This window comes from Prionailurus viverrinus, chromosome B2, assembly GCF_022837055.1.
Source record: "Prionailurus viverrinus isolate Anna chromosome B2, UM_Priviv_1.0, whole genome shotgun sequence".
Taxonomy (NCBI): Eukaryota; Metazoa; Chordata; class Mammalia; order Carnivora; family Felidae; genus Prionailurus; species Prionailurus viverrinus.
The window spans coordinates 141,413,375-141,425,420 of NC_062565.1; the positions used below are offsets into that span (position 1 = coordinate 141,413,375).

General features: G+C 42.3%; 1 long non-coding RNA gene across 2 annotated transcripts in view; it reads right to left on the reverse strand.

The window, feature by feature from the left end:
• The window catches only part of LOC125166160 (uncharacterized), a 75,917-nt gene extending 64,730 nt beyond the window's left edge, over nucleotides 1–11,187 (reverse strand). For both annotated transcript variants that reach the window (XR_007152378.1, XR_007152377.1), the window contains exon 1: nucleotides 11,003–11,187. This is a non-coding gene — a long non-coding RNA (uncharacterized LOC125166160). The remainder of the gene's footprint in view (nucleotides 1–11,002) is intronic.
• Between the last annotated feature and the right edge of the window lie 859 nt (nucleotides 11,188–12,046).

The window sequence follows — 12,046 nt, forward strand, 5'->3', positions numbered from 1 at the left end:
CCTCAGCTTCTTAGTCCAATTGGTCAACTGCCCCAAGCTGAGCCCACAGCATTTTTTCTACAGGAGTTAAGGCCAAAACTGAGGCAGAGAGACTAATCTCTCTTTGGTGGCTGGGCCCAAGATAAGGTGCTTGGAAACTGTGACCTGCCATGTTTTCAGCCATGTGGACCATGGGGACGCCCCCCCCCCCCCAGCAAGAAGAGAGAAGACAGAAATAGAAAGGCAGGGAGGCACCAGGCAACAGACTAAGAGCATCCCGAAGGCTCAAGACTCCTGTCCCCGTTTTCCTTAGATAAGCCATGTTCTTCTCCTTGGGTCCCAAAAGTCGGTCAAAACCTTTCAAATAAATCCCCATTTTGTTTGTGGTAGTTTGAGTTCACTTTCTGTCTGTCATTGGCCACCGAAGATTCCTAAGTGACACAGGGTGGGGCACTGACCCCACCCCGGAGCCAGCCAGCTGCCTTGCAGGACTGCACCGGTGAAATTAGTCAACCTCACGCAATCCTACAAAGAGCTTGTTGGCCCACAAAAAAGAAAGAAATGTAAGGGAATGAGGTCTCACAACCACGCTGCTTATTTCAGAGTCTCCTTGTGTCTCCTTTTTCTTTCTTGATGTCCTGTTCACAACAGAGGAAAGTCCCTCATGCTAGGCAACAGTCCAAATCATGGACTTCTGTGGGCCACAGGGAGAGAAACTCGGAAGGGCCAAGAGAGTTGTGTCTGCTTATTCTGGTTGCTTTGAGTCAAGCAGCAAAGGGATTTTCCAGTCGAACAGTCCCCTGAGCGCGGCAGGAATGTTTCACGATCCTGTCACGCTTCCCTCTTCCCATTCACAGCCCAGGCCAATCATCCGGTAAATGCCTGAGAAGGTTGCCTTTGTATACGCTTCCTGGTTAAATCAAAACAGCTTCCAAAACGTAGACATGGGAAAACTGGATGAACCCCTCAGTCCTAAATTCAGTCTGATTCACAAACAACGGCTAAATATAGAAAGACTCTACCCATTTGAGGCCAACAAAGAGCGTCCAGAATCTGCTCTTGGAACCTCAGTATCATGTGGGAGCCACTGATGTTCCAGCCCAGAGGGAGGGGACTTTGCCTCCAGAGTGGCCATCGCTAAGCAGCATCAACCCAATGACCATCAGCCTTGGGGCCACCATGATACTCCTTGCAATTTTCTTGAGGATATTCCAGAAGGGAAAGCCACAGGGCTTAGATTTTAAGTAACTAGAACAGATGTATAGTGTAAATTCCTTAGGGTCAGGATCCCTATTGGGCTTAGTGTTTTTCCCCTCTAGTATCTGCTATATCAGGACCAGATAAATCATATGTAGGGCCCACTTCAAAATGAAACCACAGGGCTGCTGGTTCAAAAATTAAGAATTGCAAGAGCATGACAGCAGAGCAATAAACCAAGTGCTGGGCCCTGTGTGATCGTCCAGGTTGCTCACAAGCTGTAGCCAGTCTTGTCCATAGCACCCTGGTCATGATTTGTGCAGCATAAATGCTTATTAGTGAATCAATAAATCGAATAACCAGGACCAGAATTAGAAGGGCGGGGGCAAGACACCTCTGCTTCAAGCAAACAACCCACCCTTTCTCTTTCATGCTTCTGCTGGGAACTCTGATAAGAAAGGGTTCCACTGTAGAAGTTTGAGAAACACTGCTCCGTAGAAGCATCTTTGTAGAATTTAGAGCACAGTGTCACTGATAACCAGGTCCTCACTAAATCAATTCAGGTATGGAGTGAATAGACAAAACCATCAAGACAAGATCAGAGGAAAGGAAAAACAAAAACGCCACCAGTGTGTGAAATTTAAATCTCTTCTAGAGCGTGCTGTCTCCTTATAAATAATCTACTAGTTCCCGGTCTGCCCTGCCCATCCCCTATGGTAGACCACCCCTTATCAATGCTATTTTTTTTTTATCTCTCCCAATTTGTTCACATCTGCATATTTACCCATAGTCTCGGTTCCTATTTATTAGTCCGTCACATCAAAGTATCTGCTATTGGATCACCTTCTGAAAACGCTAGAAGAAAGCGATCGGTCTTTAAGGAAGGTGTTAAACACTGGTAGGATGCTTGCAATAACCTTGGTCTGCTCTTTGAAAGCAAAGAATGGGGATGCTTACCAAGCATTTTCTGAGAAATGAGTGTAAATTGCAGGAAACAGTGTGTAAATTAAAGGAACTGCCTAATATAATTAGCCACACAGGAAATGTAATGGGTCTGGAAAACAAAAGTGTAATTTATGAGGAAATATCAATTGGAATAATGTAAATAATGGGTCTTTCACTGCGGTTCCTATTGCTTGTGGAACTAAGGTAGTCATTAGGCAAGGAAGCGCTTATCAAATTCTAAAAAGGTTCTCTAAAGCTATGACTTTAGAATGTCATATTACCTTCAAGAAAGATCCTCAATTAATGGTGGGGCTGTTGTAAGATGTATAATGGGCCCAGCTGAGTTTCCCCATTCTTCCCACTGGGCTGACTACACCCATAAAATATGGCCTAGCTCTTGGCCAGGATCTTTGGGAAAGCTTTTTGTAGTGGGCCTTTCATTTGATGGTGAACTGCTCCACTTTTGGCTCACATTTCTTACAATATTTTCCTCGGAGGTGGGCAGACACTGACAACATTGATTCTTTTAATATCATCCACCTGAATTACAATTATTACTGGGGTTCTCGATGCCTCTCCATGAATCAGTTTAGCCTCTAGGAAAAAAAATAGATACTAAGTTCAGTGGCTCACTGCATAAATGGAAACATAGCCCAAACCTCTAAATAATGATCAAGCACAGGGTGCCTGGGTGGCTCAGTCAGTTGAGTGACTGACTTTGACTCGGGTCATGGGTTCGGGAGTTCGAGCTTTGCGCTGATAGCATGGAGCTTGCTTCAGATTCATTCTCTTCCCCTCTCTTTCTCTCTTTTTCTCTCTCTCTCAAAAATGAATACACTCTTTCTTTTAATTTAAATAATAGTCAACCATATAAGCTTTAACTGAAGCTCATGCAACAAAGACCTTTTCTAGGTAAAAAAAAACAAAATGTAACTTGCATATTTTTAGTGTATTTTTCCCCGTTGTTACCCTGATTGCCATAATTCTACCTTTATAGTAGAGTGACTGGCTGCCATAACCCAGAAAACAATGGTGATGAAATGCAAGGCCTCTCAATATCGGTACCTCTGAAGTTCTTTATGTCCAGATTCCAAAGGACAGGGAATTGGACAAATCATGAAATACAGCAGGAGACAACATGAGCAACAGGTGTATCTTACACCTCTACTTTTGTTCCATCTGGTGGCCCTTGGACTAATAAATCTGCTAATTCAGCGATAGCCACTGCCTGACCCTCCTGCATTCTGTTACTCTTGTGTCTGCCTGGGGTGGAGATCTCAGTCCTCACACTCCCAGACTCGTGCGGTGCCTGCCTCCAGGGGGCTCTCCCACCATGGCTCCAGCCCACCAGCCCACTCTCCTCTGGTAGGACAAGTGTCTGCAGAGGACATCTCCTGCTCCATATGGGGCTTTCCTCTCTGCCCCCACCTCCACAGGGCAGCCTGAAGTGCTCAGGAAGAATAATTCTGCCTCCTCCAATGCCATCACTCTAAACTCCTAAAACAAGCACTGTTTCATACTGAACAACTCAAAAAAAGGCAATGGAAAAGTACATTCTAGAACGTTTTTCTATTCTTCAGCCAACAAATGGTCAAAGGTTATAAATTCAGTTCACCAGAACTTTCTAGTCTCATCCATGGGTCTTTTATGACCCTGTTAAGGAGGGGTGATGGGCTTCTTGGTATTAACAGTGGCTCTAAAGGTAGAGGTAGTGACATTTATTTCTACACAAAGAAAGAAAAAAAATAGCCTCTTCCTTATTCTTATTTCTGGCCATCACAGATATCCTTCTTTATAATTACTTGGGCTATTGCTATTGTAGCCATCATTTTCACTATTTACTATTATGGGTATTTAGAGGCTCATAAAAATGTGAGCTTCCTCAATGCTTAAACAGCACGAGAGATAAATCAGAGGCACAGAGCATTGGCTGACACTGGATGAAACCTGACTGGGAACAGCTGGATTGCTCTCTTGACTAAATATTTACAAAAGGCATGATTATATCACTGAGCGACACTGTGCGAATATAACAATTTATCAATCATCTTGTTTAACAGCAATCCCCACAGGAAGGGCTACATTCCCACTTAACAATAAGAATCTACTGGATGCTAATTAATTTACTTCTTTTCACTTAAGGTTATTTCAGACACGTATGCCCTTGTGCTTTTATAACAGCACATTTTACACGGAGACCAAGTAAATGTTTTATAGGCCAAAAAAAATAATAAAAGGGAGGGTCAATGTTAACTCTAAATCTTGGCTCACAGTCCATCTTCTGGGGTTAGAATAGAGAAACGTGGACATGTTAAGGCGTATTCTAGGGATCCGGCTGCAGATGTTACTGCTAATTCTAGAGAATATGAGAAAAATGAAAGGACAAAGGCTGGTTTCCTCTTGAATTTGAATAAGGAAATGTTAACCAGTTGTTGTTTACCACACAAGCGGTCATGGGGAGGCAGGTCCATTGTTAGCATTCAGAGCACAATTCTGTCCAGTGACAAGCGTTAGTAGAAGGAAGAAGAGCATGGTTCCTGTCCTTGGGTGCCCTTCAGCCTCAGGGGAACAACTGGTGGGCTCAGCCCAAGTTGTATAATATCACACGGAACACAGATGTAAAGTCCTGCAAAACCAGTTAGTAGAGGAATTCTGGGAGGATGGCTGTGGTGTCAATGGCACAGTTTTGGACCTTCCAGAATTGTGACATAAAACAGAGCATGTAGATGGCACAACTGAAACACATGGACCACATCTGTGACAAAAGTAGGCAACAAGATTTCTTTACAAGTCCCAAAATATAAGTGGATATTGCTAAAGTACTTAGTGCCCCAATACCTGAGCGTTACTGGCAACTGCGAGGTAGGATCCAAGGGAAGGATTTAGAGCAAGCCTGTGAGCAGGAGAAGAAAAACAAAACAAAAATGAAAACAAAAACGAAAGCGAAAGCGAAAACAAAAATAACCGACAGGTATATCCGGGAAAGTGTGGTGGGCAAATCTGAGAAGAGCAGCTGAATCTGTGACTAGAAGGTTGAAGATTCTCCAGCCATCTGGCCCCTCTGAACCCTCCAAACTGACTAGCAAACTAACAAAGGCTCCTTCCAGGAAGGGGCCCCATGAGGAGACAGTCAGGAATGTAACCAAAACTGAGCAGGATAGGGATGATAGAGGCAAAGAAAAGATAAGATACAGAGAAAAGTGGGACAGAGATGAAGGGAAGAGAATTGTGAAATCTCAGGAAGCAAGCTGTCACTGTGTTTTTAACATTATATAAAAACACCATAAGAGGGAGCTCCACAAAGTAAGCAAAACTCTATGAACTCAGCCTCCATCTAAAAATTCATGAGAACTAAATTCGCATTAAAATGAGGAATAAAAAATATATATAGGTCAGTTCCCATACAAAGTGACTATCAAAAAATAAAATATGTATCAGAGCAACATCACTACAAACAAGAAAAACATCCCAGAAAGACATATTAAACACACACACACACACACACACACACACACACACACACACACAGAGAGACACAACCTTGCAATATACTCTTTCAAAACAAACTAAAGGCTTTAAGAAAATGATATGAGACAGGAAAGAGCAATGAATTAGAATTAGAAAAACTCAGAAATGTAGGGACAAAACTTAAGAAAAACTTACACATAAAATAATCACTAGAAGACTAAATTAGAAGGAACACAAGAGCAAATAAAGGTAATAACATAGTGACTTCAGACAGTAAAAAAGGAAGGAATTAAAAAAAATAAATTTGTAAAAAGATTTTAATAGGATCAAGAGAAAATGACAAATATTGGAGATAAGCAAAGAAAATCTAACATATCGATATAGTAGTCCCTGAAAAAGAAAACCAAATCCAGGGAGCAGAACAAACCATAAAAATTATAACTAAAAAAAAAAACAAAAACAAAAACAAAAAAAAACAAAACTTTTCTCAAATTAAAAGAAAAAAAGTGTCAGACCACATATTGAAAGAGCTCTTTGAATTCTTGTATCCTTGAGACTACCCCAGAATGATCAACACCAACATGTATTCTAAAAAAACCACTGGACTTTAAAGAAAAAAGAAAAAAAATCATTTGGACATTGGATAAAAAGAACTTGTGATTTATAAAAGAATGAAAGTGGGTTTTCAGTAGACTATTAAATACCAACTCTTGTTCCAAAAGAAAATAAGAAAATATATTTCAGATACTCAGGGAAAGAAAATATGAGCTCAAAATTTTATACCCAGCACACCTGGCCTTCAGGTAAAAAGTGCTCAAACTCTTGTTAACATGCAAAACTCAGAGAGCTTTGTTTCCATGAGCCTATCCTAAGGAATCCATTATTTCTAATGAATTCAGACAGACAAAATGACTAGAAGGGCATCAACAAAAAGAATTGTGATGAGTATTAAATACATAGTTAATTGTAGAACTAAGGCTAAAAAAATTAAAAGGGAGAGATTATAATATGTAATAGCTAAATGATATGGTAGTATGGATATAGCACAGTCATTTTTAAAATGGGAGAGGAGTGAAGATAGCATATTTCCTATAAACTGGAAGAAATTTATAAGTCTCTGCATTCAGAGACCTGAGAAAACTCAGGATTGATTCCTTTGAAAAATTATAGGTGCTTTTCCATTCTTTCATTAGGAAGAATACAATGTCTGCCTGCTTTTTTTGTTCTTTTTAATAAAAACTTTATTTAATATTTCTACTGGGGCACCTGGGTGACTCAGTCAGTTGAGCATCCAACTTCAACTCAGGTCATGATCTCATGGCTTATGAGTTCCAGCCCTGTGTTGGGCTTTGTGCTGACAGCTCAGAGCCTGGAGCCTGCTTCAGATTCTGTCTCCGTCTCTCTCTGCCCCTCTCCCACTTGTGTTCTGTCCCTCTCTCTCAAAAATAAATAAACATTAAAAAAATACTTTAACTACTTTTAATAATTTTACTTATTTTTATTAATAAAATTGGTGATATACTGGGGTGCCTGGGTGGCTCAGTCGGTTAGCATCTGACTTAAGCCCAGGTCATGATTTCATAGCTCATGAGTTGGAGGCCCGTGTCAGGCTCTGTGCTGACAGCTCAGAGCCTGGAGCCCACTTTGAGTTCTGTGTCCCTGTCTCTCTCTGCCCCTTCCCTGCTTGTGCGCTCTCTCTCTCTCTCTCTCTCTCTCTCTCTCTCTCTCAAAAATAAATAAACATTTAAAAAATTTTTTAATTAAAAAAAAATTGGTGACATACTATTAGCATTGCTACTCCTATACTTTGTGTGTGGGTGATATGAGATTAAGCAAACAAGTAATTATGGGATCTTCGAATTCCCTCATTCTGTGTCCTTCTTGACATAAAAGAAAGAAGATACAGATACAATGTATATCCTGCTTAAGTAAAAATCCCATAGTACTAAACTTGAATTGGAGGTACCAGTGGTATTTTATTTTTAATCATGAGGTATTTTATTTTTAAATGTGCATATGCTTGTGTTTATTTCCTAGATCTATCCACTGGAAAAGCCTAGGGAAAAAATGAGCAATCCAGTAACAGTGAGTATTGTGGGTTCCTAGATGGTAGCCTTGAAATGTCATTTCCCATCATTTAAAAAGTGGAAGGGGAGGGGTGCCTGAAACCAATGTAATATCATCAGTCAACTATACTTCAGTTAGAAAAAAAAACATTAAAAAATAAAATAAAAATGAAAAGATGGGGGGAGGGCTTCTTGGGGCAGTGGGTGGGACAAGAAATGTAAGGATAAGAAGACAAGTCTAGTATATCCTAATATACCAGATATCAAGAATACATTCAAGGCCTGTTTGAGCTTTAGTAAGAATTAAAATTGCAATGGATTGAAATTTAACATACATATTTAAATCCACACTTTTAGAATAATTTTTTAAGTGGTCACTTTCTGAAGATGGCAGAGAACCAATGCATAATCTCAAAAACTGGGTAAATAAAAGGACAAAATCAAGAACTTATACTGTCTTCTCTGTCTGAATGATACCTCTGGGTAACCAATAGTAGTTGGGATGGGGGGAGTTATGCTATAAAATTATTCCAGCTAATACATAAAAATAAAATGGTAGAATTAGAACACCACCATTTGGCAAGCACTATAAATTTATGGATCTAGGCATTGAAGATGAGCAGTTGCTAACATCAAAAAAAAAGTGAAAAGCGGGCATTGTGTTCCTCGTGATGAAAATCACAAGGTCACTAATAGTCTTGTCGAAGAGAGCAAACCAGAGTCTCAACCAGCCTCTGTATTCAGCTGCCAATGTGCAGAGAACACACAGGATAGAAACACATGTCAAAATATCCCGTGCATCTACAAGCACCAAACCTTAACTCTGGGAAATTCAAATGGCCAACTTCCTTAACATATAAGTTTTAAAGAAAATACAGGGATATAGGGCAATCTATAATTACAAAATTAAAATTATATATGTCAAATAAATGCTGTCTCGGATGCACAGTTGAATGGCAAAACCATTTTAAAATGCAAGGAAGTGACTATTGTAAAGAAGTCAGGGTAGGGGCGCCTGTGTGGCTCAGTCCGTTGAGCCTCTGACTCTTGATTTCAGCTCAAGTCACGATCTCATGGTTTGCGAGATCAGGCTCCACATCAGGCTCTGCACCAACAGCATGGAGCCTGCTTGAGATTCTCTCTCTCCCTCTCGCTCTCTCCCTCTCTCTCCCTCTCTCTCTCTCCCAAAATAAAAATAAATATTAAAAAAAAAGAAGAAGCAGCAGAAGAAGTCAGGGTAGTGGCTGCCTTGGGAGGGAGTGGACCGTGAAAGAGATAAGGCACATAGAGGCCCCTCAGGGTGTCTGGCAAAGTTCTATTTCTTGACTTGCAAGGCATTTACAAGGGTGTTTGTTCACTTCATAAAATTCCACTAGGCTACATATTTGTTGTATGTGGTTTTCTCTATCTGTGTTCTGTTTTGCAATGACCAAGGTTAAAAGACAACAATAATCCCAGAAAAAAAAGTATAAACACTATGATTATGTAGAGAATGTGGACCTTTGAATCAGACAGGTCTAGATGTAGGTCCTACTTTGCCACAAATAAAACTGTGGGATCTCTGACCTCTCTGGGCCTCAATTTCTGCTTTCAAAAGGTAACGACAGAACCTAAAAGTTCCAGCTATCTAGTAAGTATTCAATAAATACTAGTTTTATCATTTTTTTCTCTTTCCTCTTTCTCCCTCCTTGTTGAGTGTCTGTTGGAATGATCAGCAGGGCTGAAACCATGTAGGATTAGTTAGTGAAAACTTCAGGAGGATCCATGGAGGAATCCAGAGCGGAATTTTTTTTTCCACTGAAAGAGATGGGATATCCACCAGAGAACACGAGCGGTAATCCAGGTGGGAGGGGAGGGAATACAGAAAAGGGCAGTTGGGTTATACGAAAGGGAAGTCGGAAAGGAGGTTTGCCTGATGAGGTGACAAGAATGGAGGTCACCCACCTAACTACCCACAGAGGACGGGCGGTAACAGATGAGTGAAGCAGACTCCTTGCCGATAAAAGCAGCGCAGGGTCAGCGAGAAATCGCAACTGACCTTCAGACTCAGCCTGAAACAAGAGGGCGTGGGTGGGTGCTGTACACGGAATGCTGGTACCTCCCCCCAAATTCATATGTTGAAACCCTAACCCCTCCTCATGTGATGGTATTAGGGGGTGGGACCTTTGGGAGGTGGTCAGGGTTGGATGGTTCAGGAGGGTGGAGCCCCTATGAATGGGATTAGCGCCCTTCTCAGAATCACAGAGAGCTTACTTCCTCTCTGCTCTTTTCCGGGTGAGGCTACAACAGGAAGTCAGGGGTCTGCAACCCGCAAGTGGGCTCTCACCAGACCCCGACCACGCTGGCTCCCTGGTCTCAGATTTCCAGCCCCCAGAACGGCGATAAGTAAGTTTCTGTGGTTGGTAAGCCACGTATTTTGTTTCAGCAGCCAGAACTAAGACAGTGGGGGTTTTAAGACTTTCTAAACTCAGGTTTAAGCATGGTTTCTTTTTTTTTAATTCGTTTTTTAACGTTTATTTATTTTTGAGACAGGGAGAGACAGAGCATGAACAGGGGAGGGCCAGAGAGAGGGAGACACAGAATATGAAGCAGGCTCCAGGCTCTGAGCTGTCAGCACAGAGCCCGACGCGGGGCTCAAACTCACGGACCGCGAGATCATGACCTGAGCCAAAGTCGGCCGCCTAACCGACTGAGCCACCCAGGCGCCCCAAGCATGGTTTCTTAAAAGCCTGTGGACTACCAGAATATACACGCTGTAAGTACATTAGTCCTTCGAGCTAGGGAAAACAGCAAGACACGCCCACATTAGAACCGTGTCGCATACCCCAAGATCACTCTTGACACTGAGGTCTTCTTTCACAGAGCATTGGCACGTTAAGGAGAAGCCTGTACATCCACAGTCAACCACAGCAGAGACATAGCATAAATATACCAAGATCCTAAAACCCCCAAACTACAAGTGGCAATGTTTACTGGAAAATAAATATGGGTCCATGCAGCAATACTTGGTCACGTTTACACTGCTGTGGGCCTAATGAATGCTTTTCTTCGCTGGGCTTTCTTTTCAGAAGTTTATTTATTTCCTATAACACCCATCCAAGTAATTCCTATATCCTATGAATAATCAACACATAAGCTTGTACTTAGAGTGAGAATAAAGGAATTGACATGGAAAGGTGGCCTGTTAGATACCAGTGGTGAGACAAAATCCAACCCAAGTGATGCAACAACTGGAAAAAAGTCAGATCTGTCCAATTAACTCAACTAGTTATACATAATACTAACACCGCACTCCACATAGCTCTCACTGTGCATCAGGCACTGTGCTAAGTAATTCCTTGCATTACCTCCTTCACGCACACTTCTCTGAGGTACAAACGATTATAGGCCAGAGGAGAACTGAATTCAGAGGTTGTGTAGCTTGGCCGAGATCATGCCATTAGATTCCAACCTATGTCCTCTGCAACCAAAGCCCGATGCTCTGTACTCTCTCACATAGCTGTTGAGGAAACCTGCATCGTGTTAACTCAGGTTGTTGTTCTGGTTCTCCTTCTGTTGTTCTCAGGTTCTGTTCTGGAACTTTGCTTCCAAGAGTTCTGGGTTAAAGGGTGCCATCTGGATGTTCTTACGGCAGAAGCATCTGAATCTGAGGGGACCCAACGAACCACCCTAAATCCGGCTGAGACGCTGAGACATCCCCCAGGCCACCGCCTGTACCACTAACCACAGGGAGGGAAGGGGCACAGAGAAGCTGTGACCAGAGCTGGGAGCTGGGCGCAAACCCCATCCAGCTATAGCACATACTAGCTATGATACGGACAAATGGCTTCACCTCCCTGATTCTGTCTTCTTATGGGTAAAATAGCAGTCTGAAATATCTCACCGCACAATGGTCTTTGGGAAGACTGAGATAATGCGCGTGCGACAGCCTACAAACGCTCAGAGTTCATCTTCCCCCATCCTACGTCCCCACCAGCATGTACTTCACCCTCATGTACACACAACGTCCGGCCCCCACTGGTGTGTTGTCTGAGCGTGAGGCCACCGTGATGTTTTGTTTGGTTGTGCTCCTTGTGAAGCATCCACGTGTCGCCCCAGGTGGAACATAGCTGAGAATATGTGTCCCCACAGCATTTTCCAAAGTGGCCCAAAATGGCCAGCAGAATCCATCCTGGAAAGATTCTCACTCCCCAAATAAGTCCCAGGCATAAGAAGACACAGACTGTTACAGGCAGACTTCTGCAAATGCCGTCTGGAGAGTGTGCCTTTGAACAAGAAAACCGAGCTAATTCAAAAAGGGTCTCCTGCCTCCTACAGTAGAACGGAAAAGAGAAACCTCGGCCACTCAGACATTTCTCTTGGCTTCCTTCCTGCCTGGGCTGGGGGACAGA